We start from the raw sequence: 6943 nt of genomic DNA, 5'->3' as shown, positions 1-6943 counted from the left end.
ATCAGAGAAACCCATTTTATGCTACAAAATGCTTTGTGATACTTCCTTTAAAATGTATTCATGTGAAGACACATTTTGTGAAGCAAAATCCTTAAAAAAAACCACAATAGAGAAGCAATTGCAGTGAATTAATCTTACCTGATTCGACTGATAGCCATTATAATTACAAAGCCAGCATAGTTTGCTATAGCATTCTCTATTGATACACTTTTATTTTGAAGAGAGGTAAAGAAAGAAAAGCATTTAAAGGCACCTTATTATCTTCCTGATTGCAGATGAGGGCAGGAGCTGAGTCTGGCTGTCACTACATGCTATCTTCAGTGTGTCAATAAAAGGAGAAAATGTAACAGAACTTGCAGAGTCCCTTATTCCATAGAAAATGGTCTAGAAGCTAGTTTCACCATTATAGGCAAAAAAGTGTATAAAAAAGCCCCAAACCACTCAGACTGGGGTAGATTGAGGAATTCAACTTACAGGTTAATTTATCTACAGCACACTCAAAGTCAGTAGGAGTTTGACATCATAGCTGACATCTAAGCTTTGAACTTTGATTTAAATGCTATCTCCAATACCACTCTCAAGAGAGTTATATCATGGAAATGAAGATTTGTGTCACATTTACTTATTACAGTACAAGAAAAATATACACAATGATCCTGTCTTCCAAAATACAATTGCAAATGTAATTGCTCTTCTGAAATTATCCTGAATTAAATACTTGCAAATTCTAATCTTGTGTGTTCTGAAGACTTTAAGGTAGTAAAATAAGCTCTTTATCACAGTTTCATGAAGAGTGCAATGGAAAAATAAATCCTGTGATAAATATCTGGCAGTAAAAGGATAATGAAGCCAATATAGAGTGGCCTAAGGATTGAAACTGGCCAGGGAATAAAGAGCAACAGACTGGTTCATATTTTCCCTGCCTCTTGTGGCATTAAATCTTTCTTGAGAGAGAAATTGCACCTACCCATTTTCCTAAAAGAAGGATCGATTACTGGAAGTGATGGGTCAAAAGCCATTTATCTACATAACTGTCTAAGAGCATCATATTTTTTCAGCCTCTTCTCTTAATAATGCAACATGATAGATACAGTTATTTTGAAGGGTATTATTCCTTTTTGCCCATATGCCAAGAGCAGCTTTCGCTAAAAATACAAAAAGTATTGCGAAGTTGCTATGAGAGACTTAAAAACAAGTTAATTACTCATCTATGTGAGAAAGGAAACATCTGCCTTAAGAAAACCACCGACCAACCAATTTTCGTTTTCAAAATAGTCAGACATTATTCAAGTCCAAAACATAAAAGAACATACGGGTAGGCATCAGGTCCAATTCCAGTGTGGATTTTCAACACTCTTCTGATATTATAGCTGGACCAAGCAATAAAAAGACCAGTATCCACAGACATATTGCATTCATCATACTGCTTAGACCTTCCCATTTGTTTATTTTTTGATAACTGAAAATTCATTTGGATTTGGCTACAGAGTAAAAAGGTTTTCCCTGATATGAAGCATCATTCTTACTGTATAAGTTTCTGTTCCAAAATAAGAAAGTACTACCCAAACAAATAATAATTTTAAAAACCTACACATACTTCTATTTCAGGAAAAAAAAAAAATCAGTATGAAAAATTTCAGACCAAATGTTTTATTTGAGCTAAAAACCACTAAAGAGATGCTCTAACAGAAATTGGTGTAAGTAATACTGAGTAATAGCAGCCCTACTTACACTGGGGAAAAAGGATCCAGCCTGTAAGAATGCTGAGGCAGAGCTGAGTCAAGCCCTGTCCTTGTAACTGCCCAGCAGAGACTCATTGAGCATGACACAAACGGGAATGTGCAAGGAGTTGCCTGAAACCTTTTGTCCAAGGAGAGAGCAAACCATGGTTGGCCTCACGACCCAGGGCAGTCAAAAGAAAAGGTCTCCCATTGATTTTAAGGGCCTTGTGTTCAGCTCTGCAATGTTTGTTTTCATGCAACCCAAGCTATTCTCCAAGTTTCCAGCCTGGCCAAACTTCCAAGCATGAATTACAATGGAAACTGGAATGCGTTCAAATGTTATTGACTCTTCAGAAGTGGAGCCAAATTCACACTAAAAGCAGTGTTTAACAGATAGGAATATGTTGATTTCCCAACAACTGTGTAGATTCAAATGGCAACGTTAAAAAAAACAGAATTCTGTTTTCAGGCCAGGAGAAAGAGTGGAACAGCAATCTGAGCCTGTTCCAGCCTCACAAAATGCAGATTATTGTTGGGCTTGCAACACATCCACTGATAACAGAAAGTAGAAGGGATCACTGTGCAGTTTTGTTGTTATTTAAAGGCTCTTTTAATCAATAAGTTACTTACATGTGCAATTTTCCAGCTTAGCTGTAGAAAGGTAGCAGTATAGTGTTCAGCAGTGTATTGCTTATTAACATATTTCAGCTTTCTTCCTTACAGTGTGCAAACTGCTGTTACATAATGTTTAATACAACACATTTCTGTATTTTAAGCTGGTGTTTTACTTCTGAGACCCTGTAGAGGGCATTAGGAAACACAAACACTGCCTCTTCCCAAGGCCTACATTTCAGGGACTGTAATGGGAGTAGAGCTAATGAGGATGGATTGAAATCCAGCAGATACACCCACTTCGTAACACTTCTCCTGCATACATAAAGTAAAAGAATCACCATATTTCTGCTGCCAGTAAACCTACCAGATATAGCAGGATCTGGGATCATTTTCCTTGACCTGAAATAATTTCTTTTCACTTGCTTGCAAATGTGGAGTATGTGTATGACTTTGCTGCAATTAGGTTCTGTAAGTCTCACTACTAATCTTCAGTGCAGGAATACTGAAGCAATACTTCCCCTCCCAATCTCCTTATTTTTCTCTTAGCCTTTAGTATTTTCTCCTCTTGCGGGGCTTACTCTAACTTAGGAGTGTGTTTCAAAGGTGCTTGTTTCACTCATGTTATTCTCTTTCCCAGTCCACTGAGTGGCACCAAAGTTTTTTCTTAACCCTTGGCTTTTCTGTTTTATTGCACAGAAGAAAAGTAAATCACTGCAAGACTGGTGTCCATCCTGAAGGGTGATAATAACACATCTATACCCAAGAAGAGACCCCCATGAATATCCACCTGCCTTAAAATGGGTCTGAGGAAGAGGACAGGCCTGGACAAAGAGTACCTGGGGTGTTTCAGTTATGGAAAAGGTTATTTCCCTCACCACAGGAGTGGATGGTTTGTTCTTATGAAAAGCTGAAACCCATCAGGGGTCATCAAGGACAGTGACAGCTCCTTTTTCATCTCTCGAACTCTTCTATTCCCTGGATGGTCTGTTAATGGAATAAGCAAAACAGACCAAGCTGTCACATCCTCTCCCTATCTTCCTAGATTTCTGGAACAGTTGCAACTTGCAACAGTCTCAAGCTTATTTTCATTCAAGAGCATGTGGAAATACAAGGCATGATGGGAGGGGCTGTCTTTACAATAAATTCACACTGGATTAATCCAAGTGGAAAGCTGCACGCCTCTTGGTTTTTTTCAAAAGAGTGTCTAATAGGATTAATTTCAAGGCTGTGGATGTGAGTTACCATGTTTTCTTCCAAGCAAGGCAGAAAGAGCCATGGTGCCGTGCAATATGGGGCTCCCTGCCAGCCAGTTCTGCTTCAGGCTTCTTTACCAATTAATCTTGCAATGTCTGCCCCAAACAAACAGGTTACCAATGATAAATGAACAGCTAAATGCTCATTTAGCATTTCTGTATCCCTTTTCCCCCATACAATCACTTGGTTTTATGCTCCGGAGCTGGCAATTCAGACACAAGAGGTAAAAGGTAGGAGAGGGACAGCACAAGAAAATCTGCACCACCTCCATTCTTATTCCAAAAGATCTCATTAGAGAACACCTGCCTGAATTCCCCAGAAGCAGGTGTGCATAAGGAAGGTGAGAAGCACAGGAGCTGCCCAAAGGCAGCTGCCACTGGTCTGTGACCTGTAGGCCACACAGAATTTATGCTAAAGGAAATGTGTGTTTGCAACAAAATCTCAGCAACTTCTCTCTGAAGGACATTGTAATTTATATTAACCATAACACCTGGATATTGCCTTTTGGGTTGAGAGGTGTGCAAACTGAAGGAACTGAGGCATTTCATTTCAACAGAACAACTGCATTGAGAAGTGCAGTTAATGGTCATGTCCCATGTTCCCCAGCTAAGTTTTGATAAAGATCTCAACCTAGAATTTATAAAAATTGTTTGCTGGAGATTCAGAGGGGCTTAGCAAAGGAGAAGAGAATCTGCTGTGGAACCTAATAGTAATAGATGTTCGCAATTTAGAGAGTCACTTAACAATGTATAGCTTTTGGAGATTCTTGAGCTAAGCAGAAAGGAATCAGTCAGTGCTCCCTACTCCATCGTTCCCTGTTGCAAAACATCAGTCTCAGTCATTGAAGTGGAAAATTCTTTGAGTTACGTTTTTGCTAAACAACACCTATGCATGATAACACTTCAGTTATGAAGACATAAGTCTGAAAGGCTTAAAAGCTCGCCAGAGCATCCAGATATACCATCTTTTTATTGGCTGAATTTCCATGCCTGCTGTTTCTCATTTCAGAATCTATGGTTATCACAGAAAAATGTCTGGTTCCTCTTTCTGCTGTGTACCACATGTGACAAAAAACACTGTAAAGCCTGTATGGGTAAGTATTTACTTCTTCCCATCCCTACCACTCCCAATGAATCTCTCTGAGGTCTGCTATAAGCCTGATAAAGTGTTTGCCTCATATATTGATACATACCACAGCAAATTTTCAGGAAGTACTGCAGTACAGATCTCAGAACTCAGTCATTAATATAATCTGTCCAAGAGGCCTTTTTAGTTTTCTGCAGGATCTCTGTAGCCAAGTAAGTAGGCAGCTAAGAAACTGTACTGCCTCTGTCACAGGATTCCACATAGTGTCAACTCAGCTGGGAAGAAGTGATCCTTGAATATTAACCATCATTTTGGAACCCTCTTCCCTCCTGGACCTTATCCCATGGCATTCTACCAAGCCGATCCCTGGAGAGGCCAAAGTCTGCTCTCCTGAGGTCTGGGGTAGTGAGCTTGCTGTGCACCCTTTTCACTGTCCTAACACTTCACAATTCCACCATGTCATGGTCACTCCAGCCAAGGCTGCCCTGGAGCTTCACATTCCCCACCAGCCCCTCCTTGTTGGTGAGAACAAGAACCAGTGTGGCACCTCTCATCACTGACTCCTCTGTCACTTGGAGAAAGAATTTACCATCAGTTCCTTCCAGGAACCTCCTGGATTACCTGTGCTCTGCTGTGGTGTCCCTCCAACAGACATTGGCGTGTTTGAAAGAATACATGAAGACCAGGGCTGTGTCTTCCACTCAGTCTTGCTGGTTAGCACTATAATGCCACTATCCTGACCCATAAGTTCTCAGCCAGCTCCTCATCCATCCCCAGGCAGCGTTCCGTGCACTCCAGCTGGACATTAATATAGATGGCAACACCCCTTTCTTGTCTCCCTTCCTTGTCCTTCCCAAAGTGCCTGTGTCCTTTCATTCCAATACTCCGGTCATAGGATCCATCCCACACATCTCCATGATTCCAATAGGATTACAGCCCTGTAGATCTGCACACATTTCTAACTCCTCTTAATTAATGCTACATGCATTTGCATTGAGGCATTTAAATGTAGCCCTCAGGGCAGCTTTAGACTGGATGGAATTCCTTTGTGCTGCTCTTCAGGGGCTCCCCTGCTGACATGTGATCCCTCTCCAGGCTCTGGGCATCTCTTGCTGGCCCTGGCATTCAGCTGGTAGGAGTGGGATGGGCTGAAGGTCCCTTCCCACAGACACTTTAAAGCCCTGCCTGCCAGCTTGGCAAGCCTGTGACTGATGATGCTCTTCCCCTTCTCTGACAGATGGAACCCATCCTCCCCCAGCAGACTGGGTTTCCAAGCAGAATCCCATGGTCTACGTAGGTGAACATGGCCTTGTCCTTGCTGTTGCAAGCTTTCATTCTCCTGCATAACTGTCCCCTCTTCCTCCCTCTCTCCCTCTTTCCTGTGTGTGCCAGCAGGAAAGTTTGGATCTGTTTGGCTGTGCGCTGTGGGTCCACTGCAGACTGTGCTTGGAGCCAGCTCTCCAACTCCTTCCCAGCCTCCCTAACATGACTCGCCCATCTCAGCACCTCCTGCAGCTCAGCCAACTGTTGAAAATATGCAAATTGTAATTAGAAGGAAGTACTAGGCCAGCCACATTAGCATTGATGTTGCAAACACACTGCAGCTTGATTTGCACAACAACATTTTGACAGCACAATTATGTCAGTTAAAAACAGGGGAAGAGCGCAGCTACAGCATCTTACCTATGACAGAGCTGACGAAATCGCTCCTTGTTGAGTTCACACAGAATCTGACATATATTCTTCTGAAGCAGAACTAGAGCTGTACAGGGACTTCTCAGCTGGAAAACAAGCTGTGAAGGCAAGCAAGTATAGCCAGGGAGCAATGACAAGCAGTCAGAAGCCGTACAATTAGCACACATGGATCCACAAGAGAATGACCTCCTCCTTTTTTAAACCTTCATAATTTTCACTAGAAGAGAAACTCCTACTGAATTCAGTAGGCTATTGAGGGGTCTATCTAAAGTTCACACAGCAGCTGGGATTAGTCCATGATTGCAGCAATTAAACTGTTATAATTAGGAACCTGGCTCAACTGCAACTGAATATCCCAAATGCAGCCTACTCACAAGCTTTCCTGTGCTTGTAAGTGCATATAAAAAGTTAGTAACAAACTGCTTTATTATCTAAAAATAGGCAGGGTAAAAATGAAGTGACTCAGCAGAAATAAAACCTCTGCTTTAAATTATTGCTATCGTGCTAACATTTGCCTCCTCAGTCCTCTGAGAAGTCAGGCCTTGCATGAATATTTTGTACTGTGAAATCAA

This window comes from Corvus hawaiiensis, chromosome 8 (assembly GCF_020740725.1).
Source record: "Corvus hawaiiensis isolate bCorHaw1 chromosome 8, bCorHaw1.pri.cur, whole genome shotgun sequence".
Classification (NCBI taxonomy): Eukaryota; Metazoa; Chordata; class Aves; order Passeriformes; family Corvidae; genus Corvus; species Corvus hawaiiensis.
The sequence above is the reverse complement of the archived record's forward strand: the minus strand, read 5'-3'. Positions refer to the sequence as shown.